The following is a 10,813-nucleotide window of genomic DNA, read 5'->3' on the forward strand; positions in this document are numbered from 1 at the left end:
AAAGAAAAAGAAAAAGAAAAAGAAAAAGAAAAAGAAAAAGAAAAAGAAAAAGAAAAAAAAAGAAAAAGAGAAAGAGAAAAGAAAAAAAGCCTCTCCTAAGGAGTGGGCCTAGTTACAACACTTATAGCTGGATGCATACCCATATTTTTTTCCAAAGAGGCCCTGGCCTATGATTTGAGATCATGTTCCACCTCTGTTAAGAACACAAACCAGAAGACACTTTTTAAAAGTCCCCAGACATAATATAGACAGCACAGGACTCTTAACCAAAAGCCAAGCACGTGGCTGCAGCCAGCAGGTCTAATGAACAAGATTAGTACCTGTTTTATGAATTAAAATCTGAAGGAAAAAAAACAGTGTTTCATTTTCTCAGTAACCTCAAGCTAATTATTACCAGCAGGTTCAGCTGGCAAATTTCAGTATTTCCCCCCTTTTATTTATAACTGAAAGACTTCAATCTCCTATTTATTTTCCTTCTCCCCTAATGCTGTTGTAGTTCCACGCCAGCTATTTCTACTATTTCTTTTGCCCCTCTTTCATAAGGTTTGATTTAGCAGTAAAATAAATATGTAATGTATGAATTGCTATAAAAGCTCACACTTTTGCATTTGTTCCCCCCATTGTTAGCAACCCAAAGTAGCCACATGTTCACAGCATGTACTGTCTGGAAGGAGCACCAGTTGCCTTATTTCCTACCACCACCCTCATAATACAGGCAGGCTCAGACCACTCGCATGCATTTGTTTTCCTTAATTGCTCAATGGCATTTTCCGAAACCTTTTTCATTGAGAAATAAAACGAGCGCACCCTGGAGACTTCTCCAGACAATAGAGAGATGAATGGTTGGCAGGGGGAATGAGGTCAAAGTGTTGTTGTAAGACTCTAATGAACTTAAAGATGTCATCATTATTAATTGTTATTTAGTCATTCTATTAATCTGATATTTTTTTCTCTATGAATTCTCAAAGACGCTTGCTCTCAGAAGTGCAACACAGCTTCACAGCTTGAAAGACAGTCAAATATCAGGAGCTTCCAGGATCACTGACATAGTGAAGCAATAAAGACGAGAAGAGTACATCTGCACAGCACAGGCATGTATCACTCATTTTTTTGGCAGCTCTAACTATTAAGAGAAGGAAAGAAAGAACACGTTTCAGAATTCAATAATCCCAATAAAGCAAAAAAGGATTACCTACTAAACCCTTCTGGGAGAAAAAACCTTAGGGAAATTGAAAGCATTCCCTTTAACTTCATGCCCTTCCTGCCCCCTTTCAATGGGGAGCTTTGCAGGAGAACTAGTACAATAAGTATTACACTAGAGACAGTTATCAGTCCTTTTTCTAGGGAGACTCTTTCTGTGTTGTCACCACACAGTCTGACATCTGAAYACCCTAAAGTGGGACAGTCTTAGATCTGTAGTTTCAAGAAAAGATGACAGACATGTTTTTCTGTTTATTTCATCTTTTATTTTAACAGTACCCAGAAATAGGTGGGAAAATGGCAAGCATTCAGTGCTATAGATTCAGTTTTCTTAGTATGCATAGATTCTTTCATTTTGATGCAAGTTTTCATCTGTCTGTCCCAGAATTGTTTCACACAGTGATTTGTATAGTGCGGAGAAATGATTTTTTGCCTACGGTGGAAACAAAAGAAGAAAAGATCAAGCACATCCCTTCCAGTGGTACGATTGTTAACTGCTTTTATCCTGTAAATTAAGAACAGTCTTGAACAAAGCTATCATCCCTGAGCAAGGGTGATCCATAAATGTGCTGCYCCAGGAATACAAAGGAAAGCAGGGAATTAGCTGATATTCCAAGAGTCYCCATTTTGTTTGGCTTATTACCTGCTATTTGCCAGTGGATACCAAATCTGTGCATAAACTTTCTCCTTTTTTCTTGGCAGCCCTATGTGCTTTGACAAACAGGACAGAATTGGATCTGAACAGATTTTTTCCAATCTACCCATTTTTGCCCCACATCTTAATCCTCTCCCTGAACACTAAGACTATATTGCTAAGTWAGAAAAGAAGCAAAGAAACAGCTAATAACCGCTACTATCTCTGTACACTAATATTCCACAAACAACATGYAGCCTTTGGTTCATCTCTTGTTCTTTGTGTGTGTTCCTAGTTATGCTTCTATGGTTGGTATWTGAAAGATATGATGTATTGTCTGTAATAATAGAAAACTTTTGGCCAGATTCTGCCTTAATTTAGGATATATTAATTCAAAAGCAACTGATCTGAGAGGAAAGAGTTTAGCCTGAAATGGCGTAACTACAGTCKGAATATTTGACTACAGAAACTAAGCTTTTGTATACAATCAGCAGGTGACTATTCAAACGCCTTCTTGAAAAGGGGAACAAAAAAGGAAAACAATAGTATTAAAACATACATTTACATGATCAATTATTCATGTCCTAATTCAGTTTATGACATAAAAACATTATTTCATGAATTTTCATTTCATTTGAAGCCTTGAGCATTTTTTAGCTTTTACCTGTATTTCATGTCCTTTATGATTTWAAAGGGCAATAAGCAGGAGAAACTAGGTGTTTGGTTTTGTTTTTACAATCAAACAAGCACAATCTCATCAAAGAAATAAAGATGTAAGTTGCATTATAGCTATGTGACCAAACCCTGAATGCAGAAATATCCCCCAGCAATGAGGCAGTCAATAAGGCACTTCAACATCATGGTGGAGCAAGTGACATATTTCCTGCAATTATTGACAATGTTTCACTCAAAATACTTTCCACAATATTMTTCTCTATTGATTACCCTACTTCAAAAWCTTTTTCCTACTTGGAAATAACAAGAGAAAAAATGAATAAAAGTAAAACAATCAAAAATGCTAATATAAATTTTGAAGAGTGACTACTCTTTGTGTAGATCAAACAGATCAGGTTTTGTTCATATTAAAATCACCACAGTTATAGATTTAGAGCTCCTTTGGTGCTTCATCTTTCACAGACACCTAGAGAGAGGCTACCTGGGCTCTGACAACTTTAGCATGGAATAGAGATGACTTAGATAATAGGAGAGAAAGAACTATTCTTTCCGTTAGCTTCAATAAYTTGAATTATTTCTTTTTTTCCTCAGTAAAAGTAAAGTAATGTATTATGCAAATTGTAGGGAAGACGACTGCTATTAAAATATGCACATTGCTTATAAATACGTTTAAATACTTTCTCATTTCAACAACACATGTATCTAAAGTTCACCACAAGTGAATTGATTCAAAACTCAGGCTTGYTTACTCTACACAGGTGCAGGCAAAAACTGACCTACAAGTAGGCATAAAAAACGGACTATGGATTTTATCCACTTCTACTACATATTACTACCTGTTCATTTATGTCCAAATACTTCATTTCTSTACTTTGCAATGTATTACTACATGACTGTATTATGACAGCATTTTCCTCTCTRGGCTAACTTACATGATTTGATTTCTAGCCTTGAACTCAAACAGCTTAAACTACTCTATCTCACAGTCTCCTTTTATGTCAGCTAATGCAAACTTCTGGACAGTTACCCAAGCCAACTCCAAAACATTTAAGCTTAAAATTACTTCAAATTTTGCTCTTTACAGATATTCATACACAGTAATCTGACATAGATACAGACATAAACCTAAGCAGGAAGTTAAGTGTGGCCTAGCACTGATGGCTTTTTGTTATGGTCAGTTATACTTTTTGTAGAGAGAGATGCCTAATGTGAATTACAGCTTTTCAGTTACAGTACCTGTGCTGCTCATAAAATCCTGTGTAGCTGCAGTGTTGCTTTATAGTATGCCTGTTCTCCCTGTCCATTTAATGAGGTACATGTGGAATAATGCAAGTCCATTAATTCCATCTAGCTGTAGTGCAGAGGTAAGCAGAGGACTTCACTGGATATGAAGGTCATATGTTACTTCAAAATCATCTTTCACGTTYTTTCAGGTGTTGTTTTTTTGGAAGAATACTAGAAAATTCTGTAGCCAGAGCTCAAGATRCAAATCGCTTTCAATGTTATCTGTCAAGTACTTACTCAGACCCACTTGCCAAATAAATATGAAACTGARCATATGAAAGCATATGAAAACATATGAACCTAAGTTCACAGAATTTAAGTGAACAGAAAAAAAAATCAAGGAGATTAAGGGGCTGAAGAAGCTCAGCTGGGAGAGCGTTAGACTAAAGATCTAAAGGTCCCTGGTTTAAGCCCAGGCTTCAGCAAGGCAGGGTTCTTGTTGCTGCARCCCTGTCTAACATGCTCTAGGTGACCCTGCTTCAGCAGGGGGGTTGGATTAGATGATCTCCAGAGGTCCCGTCCAACCTTACCCATTCTGTGATTCTATTTTTGGATGAAAACTGATAGCATCTTGGATCAGGTCWGTATAGTGAGTGTTTATGCCCCAAATATACTTTCCAAGCCTCTTTTCTATTCATTTTAATTTAATTTCTTGGATACATTAGTATTTTATAGGTATAGTCTGTGACTGGGTGGGATTGGGGGTTTTGTGTACAAGTGCTTGAGTGTTTTATTGCAACTTCATGTTTTGTTATTAGGCTCTGAGGTCTGGAAGCCTATAAATTAGAATTTATTRTTATTATTATTACTAAAAATATTGTGTTAAGCTCCTTGGGTCATGAATGTAATGTAAAGATTTAGTAGTAAGGAAATCAATCTTTTATATTACTATCACTAGAATGTAACAAATGTGCACAACCCATTTCATGTCCAGGAACAATAATACTCYTTTGCACTTAAATAGCTTTTCCTATCTGATGATCTGAAAGAATATTACTACCAAAAATTTAAATAACTTATGCGGGTTCTTCAAGTCACTGTSAGGATCAAGAATAGAACCTAAAGCTAAGTTTTTGCTTAATCCACAAAAATACATCAAGAGAAGCATTACAAAAAATATTTTATGATGTTTATTTCAAAAGTTACATGATTTATTTATTTTTAATTCCTCTTCTTTTTACAGTAAATTAATATACTTTTTTCTGTCTTGAAAAAACAACAAGAAACCTTGAAAATTCAAAAACTGTAAATAATATCATTATGAATGATTGCAAGAGAGACTAAAGTGCTTTTTGGAAAGAGATAGTGTATATTTTGTCAAATGAATAAAAAAATTGGCTGAGTTTTCTCATTAAGTTTACCTAACATATGTAATTATTATGATTGGTAACACATGGTATTCACAAATCAATTCAGTCTTGAAAATGTGTTTTTGCAGTGGGTGGTTGTTTTTTGTGCATATGTGAAGGATTTTATTCTTAACTGTATTCAAAAGTCTGTCTACGATACGGCTGAGTTTTCCCCATTGTTCTCAGGAACCATACTGAAGCTCATGCAATTTGTATTGCTCTGCTGACTTTATCAGAGCTGTGCCAAATTACCCCAGCAAGGCACCTGGACCCTTCTAGTGAAAGAAAGCCACTGTAATAGCAAATTTTTATCCTCAAAATTGAGGAAGATTTCCAAATAATTTTGTTTCAAGAATACACATTAAAGATGATACCTTAACAAAGACTTTCTTACATGAGAAAGTCATTCTGCAATAAAACTGTCTGATGATTTAACTTGTAGCATCAGTTCTGGAATGATTAGCATTACATATTYCATTATTAAGAAATAAATATGTTATATCAGTTTAACTTAGTAAATTTACAAGATAGGTRGATAGGTCAAAACTTTTGGATAGATCAAAAACTTTTTCAATGTTCAACACACTTAAATAATTGCTATTCATTCCTGGATTCATTCAAGACAAATGGAATTTTGCATCAATACAGTAGGGATACAAATTTATCACTGCAGAACAAAGCTTACAATTGGAATGGTTGTCACATAGTTCAAATCATCTAGTTCAAGTCAAATTCATTTTAACTTGTTAAGGACACTTTGAAGTACAGCACGTGCAAGAATAAATTTTCGGTCTATCCCTCAAGGACTGGTGCTCTTGCTAGGRGGATCTTTTATATAAGATAAACATTATCAACATATTAAAGCAAGTCAAAGTCACAAACGTATCTGTAGGAAATCTGATCCTACAGAATTTCAAGTATGTTCTATATATACCCAATAGACTGGGCACCATGTATTTAGGCAGGAGAATAAGCCAGATGCTGCAAAAAGTTGCCGTGAGCTCAGGCTCCAGACYTGAGTGAGCTTTACCTGAGTTAGGCTTTTTCATGTTTATTTCAGAGTTAAACACAAGGATYTAGGAACAACAAGAACAACAAGAAAACCCCAAATCCCTAACTTTTCTGTGCAGGATGTATGGTTCAGTAGGTACTCTTACTTTTCCGTCTGAAAACTCCTAAAGTCTAAAATTCCTGTTTACTTCACTACTTCATTGCAGATACCTTGACTTCTTTTAGTCTTTTATTCCTCTCAACTTCTTTACATATAAAATAAAATGGATGCTCACTTTCCACTCACRTTAGCGATTTTCCTTATCCATTGTGTCAATATGCCTAAAGGCTGGCAGCAGCAATCACACTGAGATACATGTTGCAAAGTTATGCATACTCAAATAAGCTCAGTCAATATCACAACCATGAAACAAAATAGTTCAATTAGAGTTTAAAGAAAATAAACACACTTTTTTAAACTTAAGTGTAAAAATGTGGAGTATTTCCCTTTTTTATTTCCACTTTTTTTTTGGTTAGAACATTGTTGATGCCAGCAAAGGGGAAAGACCCTTTCAAAAAATATTTTAATAGTGAAGGAGAAGGACTAGTAATGAATCAAAAGTCATCATCTGAGCTGTACAACATACCCTTGAGGCTATATAGAGCTTTTTCTTCAGATAAYACCTAAAGAGAATGGAATTTTAACCACAGAGTTTTAACCATGGAGTTTTAACAAGCTAACTTGATACAGTTTTAATTCTTCCATGCCTTCCCCTCAGAATAATAATCATAGGATCATTTCATAATAGTAATAGATAATTCAGGTTGGAAGGAACCTCAAGAGGTCTTCAGGCCAACRTTCTGTTCAAAATAGGATCACTTATGACTGCTCAGGGCTTTGTCCTATCGGATTTTGAAAGCCTACAAGGATGCAGACAGCACAAGCCCTCTCTGGGCAACTTCCTCCACTTCCTGACTGTCCTCATGGTGAAAAAAAAACATTCCTTATTCTTAAGGGAAGTTGAATCCACTTGACTTTGAGACTCAAGAGRTTTCTTCTCCGGTCTGCTCGATGGTGTTCTCGCTTGTAAGTCCATCTAATAGTGAGGCTGAGCATGTATTGCTAAAAGGCAGACACACAGTCACAGACACACAAACACAAACACATTGTATACACATGGCCAACTGCAGATAACACAGAGATTAGTAGCTTTATGGTGCCCATGTAGACAGCAGCAGCACTTGCACAAAATGAACAGTACACAGCCCAGTCCCACTCCTCATTTCCAGCAGATCAGGAGTGAAGTTCACTAGTAAACATACATACACCCTCACTCTCCTCAATCACAGTTGCTCCCACATTCACGGGTCACTTGAGCCCTAGGCCGGAGCAGAAGTCTGTCCAGAATCCATTCCCCAAATCTGGCTCCTGTTTACCCAGTCTCTAGCTCCAAACTTCAGTCTTTTCAGATGCAGACCTCTCCTGCTAACTTGGAGTTTGGAATACAGCTTGGAGTTTATTAGCAAATCACACACACACGCATACACACACATACATACATGCATATGTGCACRCACATACATTGCCCGCCTCTAGGAAAGCAGTCAGGAATAGAGATTAATGAGAAGATAAAACAGACTGTGGTGATCAGATGCAGGGCATGGCCAGACATAGGTATTGACCAGCACATTGTTTACATGTGACCTGYCTCTTTTATTCCCCATTCCTTTCATTTTCACTCTCTTTTCCTCCCTGGTCTACCTTGATCTCTTCCTTTCCCACTTTTAGCCTTTTCACTATACATCTCATAGTAAATTTTGCACAATCTCACAAGCACCCTCAGATTTTCCATAGTATATTTGTTCTTTCCCACAAGACCCATGATAATCTTGTTTCCCCCTTTTTATCAGTTATAAAGTTCTGCATGAAATTCATCAAAACGTTGAGTGATTCCTTCAGTGGCCTAAGATCTCTGGTCCTTAGTGTTATCTCTGCTATCTCCTCTTCTTTAACATTTCTGTGTTTGGGTGTTTAATGCATTATTTCTCTTGTACATACTGCATATTAAACATATCTTTACACTTCCATCCATTCAGAATCTTTCCTGTTCCAATTTATGCTGTTGCTCACATTCCTACCTTGCATCATTGGGAAAATCCGTCTATCAACATTTTCCTGTTAAGTACCAGTGTGTTACTATTAGGCCTCCAGGAAGCTGTCACTTCTCAAAGTTGAACAAGCCCTATCCCTCAGGCTCTCCTCACAGGGCAAATCTGGACATTCTTGACCATCCTGGTGGCCTTCTGCTGCGCTTCCTAAAGTTTATTAACAATTTCTTTATATTTGAACCCAAAACTGTGCACASTATTCTAAACATGACCTAACAGATAGATAATCTAACAAGTGAGTATGTAGTAACTTCCCTCAGTCTACTGTCTGTGCTGTTGGCCCAGCATGTTGTTGGCCATCTTTGCTGCCAACACAGACTCCTGGGTCACATTCAGCTTGCTGCCTACCAAAAGGAGCCACTCATCTTTTTCAGCAGAGCTTATTCTTCCAGCTGCTCTGGGTCCCTCTGAATGGCAACCTTGTCCTCTTGCRTATCAACTGATCCTCCCAATCATGGACCTTAAACTTAAAATATATTAGTTGCTACAGGTAAAATGGGATGTAATGTGTTCTTTAYAGAAACGCTTCTCTTTGAAATAACTATCTCAACCTCTCCCTGCCTAGTCTCCCTTGTCAAGCAGCAAATCTATAGCCATTGCATGCAGCGTTAGCTGACAAGATAGTTGCTTAGTGACAAGTTCACAAGATGCAGGACTATTTTGCTGTGCAGTAGGGGTTTTCTTTTTCTGCTCCCTAAAATTATCATTGCATTGATAAAAGTGAAATTTTCTAGAGTGCATAGCATGCATCTAGAATACAGATCTCCAGAGTGTTTGGAAAAAAAATAACAAGTTAATTAGTCTAGAAATGTGGTACCCTAACCATATGCACTATAGATTTCACCCTCCACCCTTTTTTTTTTAATTAAAATTTCATGAGGGTTATTTTTTGGAAGGGTCCTTTCCAAATGTGGAGTCAGTGTAGTTGACAATCAAGGTAACTGTTCCATATTAGCTTTCTGAAAAAAAGCTTAGTTGAGGAAACAACAGTGTTATAATTATAAACAATTATAAACTGTATATATAGGATATAAAATAATTATATCCTATTAAATAAATAATATACATTGTTGATTGATTAAAGCTTTTACTCTAACATACACACAAAAAGTATAAACTTATATAACAAGCAGTAGCTAAATTTCCAGGAAAACAGCAATTATAAGATTTTTTAAGTAACTACACATGTGAACATGCATACTGGCTTTTCTCACAGAATAATTCTGATCCTGCAGTTCCTATGTGRACCGCACTCACTGTGACTTCAGGAGAAAATTGTAGATAAAATGGCTAGAATTTTTTATATAGGAGAAAGAGGAAAGAGAGAAAACATGCTTAAAAATACTGTATGGGCTGGCAAGAAACCCAGGGCTATTAATCACAAAAAAGAGAGGATCAGACAGCACAAGTGTCAACCTCTCATAAAATATACAAATATGGTATAAATAAAAATTATAAACATAAATTTATCTAAAGTCAACAAATGTCAACAAATATGACTCCAGAGAGACCAGTATACAGGATGAGAAGCAAGTAGAGTTTCATTGACCACTTCTATCCCACAGGTCATAACAACATTGATTGATGCCATTTGTGTTGATGTTTTCAGGAATTTAGCCAAATAACTCTTTTTGAGACTATCCTGTAATAGTTTCAACTAACTAATAAGTTTGGTCAAATGAAAGAATAATCATAAAGTGGATTTCCATATAATTCTGCAATTAATTCTCCAACATATGGAAACTTGGATATTTAGTAAGGGCTCCTCTTGATTTTTTATTGATGTTGGATAATCCCTTGACTAACCTAACAGCACTAACAGTGCTGTATCCTAAGATCTTGAGGTTTCAGGAATTTGAGATGTTCGATGAAGGCCAAATTCTGTTTTTCCCTTATAGTTAAGCTACTGATAGAGAATATAAAATCCAAACAGTGGTTGAATTACAGAGTTTAGCACTGTGCCAAGAGTACTTTCGCTGTGTTTAGGACTCTCCTCTGAAAGAGTAGTCTTTCATAATGTCTTAGCATATATTAGGGTTAATCATGGCCGAATGGATTATTGACCAGCTTCATTTCTGTGGACCTCAGAGACTGTTAGTCTAGGCTGAAGAGAGATACTCATCCCTTCTTTTTGGCATCCTGGATTGTGTTCCTATTCCTTTCCTTCTGATAACTTTAATCTGGTTGTAGTACCATCACCTATTATAGGATTAATCTGATTCAATAACTAAGTGTRTCAATGGAGAGAGTGAAATATCAGGCTAGAATCAGGCAAAGAACGGCACTATCGTATTTAGTAGCACTGAATTAAAAATGTATCCTTAAAGCCTAACTCAGCTCTGCCTATATTCAACAGGATTTTTCATTGAATTTCGTGAAAGTTTGCCTAAGTTTTTATTTTATCCTAAATAAATATTTGATGAATTTTTTTTATCCAGCRTATTTTTTACAAATATAGGGCCCTAAATTAAATTGTTTTTTCTGGTAATTGTGGAGATGAATGCTAAATTCA

At 36.1% G+C, this 10,813-nt stretch overlaps 1 non-coding gene across 1 annotated transcript; it reads left to right on the forward strand.

Moving 5' to 3' along the window:
• The first annotated feature begins 4,145 nt into the window (after positions 1 to 4,145).
• Positions 4,146 to 4,218, forward strand: TRNAF-AAA (transfer RNA phenylalanine (anticodon AAA)). The gene has a single exon. It is a non-coding gene; the product is annotated as a tRNA-Phe (tRNA).
• The last annotated feature ends 6,595 nt before the right edge of the window (positions 4,219 to 10,813 follow it).

This window comes from Rhea americana, unplaced genomic scaffold (genome assembly GCF_003343005.1).
Source record: "Rhea americana isolate MKP2758 unplaced genomic scaffold, rheAme1 scaffold_5, whole genome shotgun sequence".
In the NCBI taxonomy this organism is placed as follows: Eukaryota; Metazoa; Chordata; class Aves; order Rheiformes; family Rheidae; genus Rhea; species Rhea americana.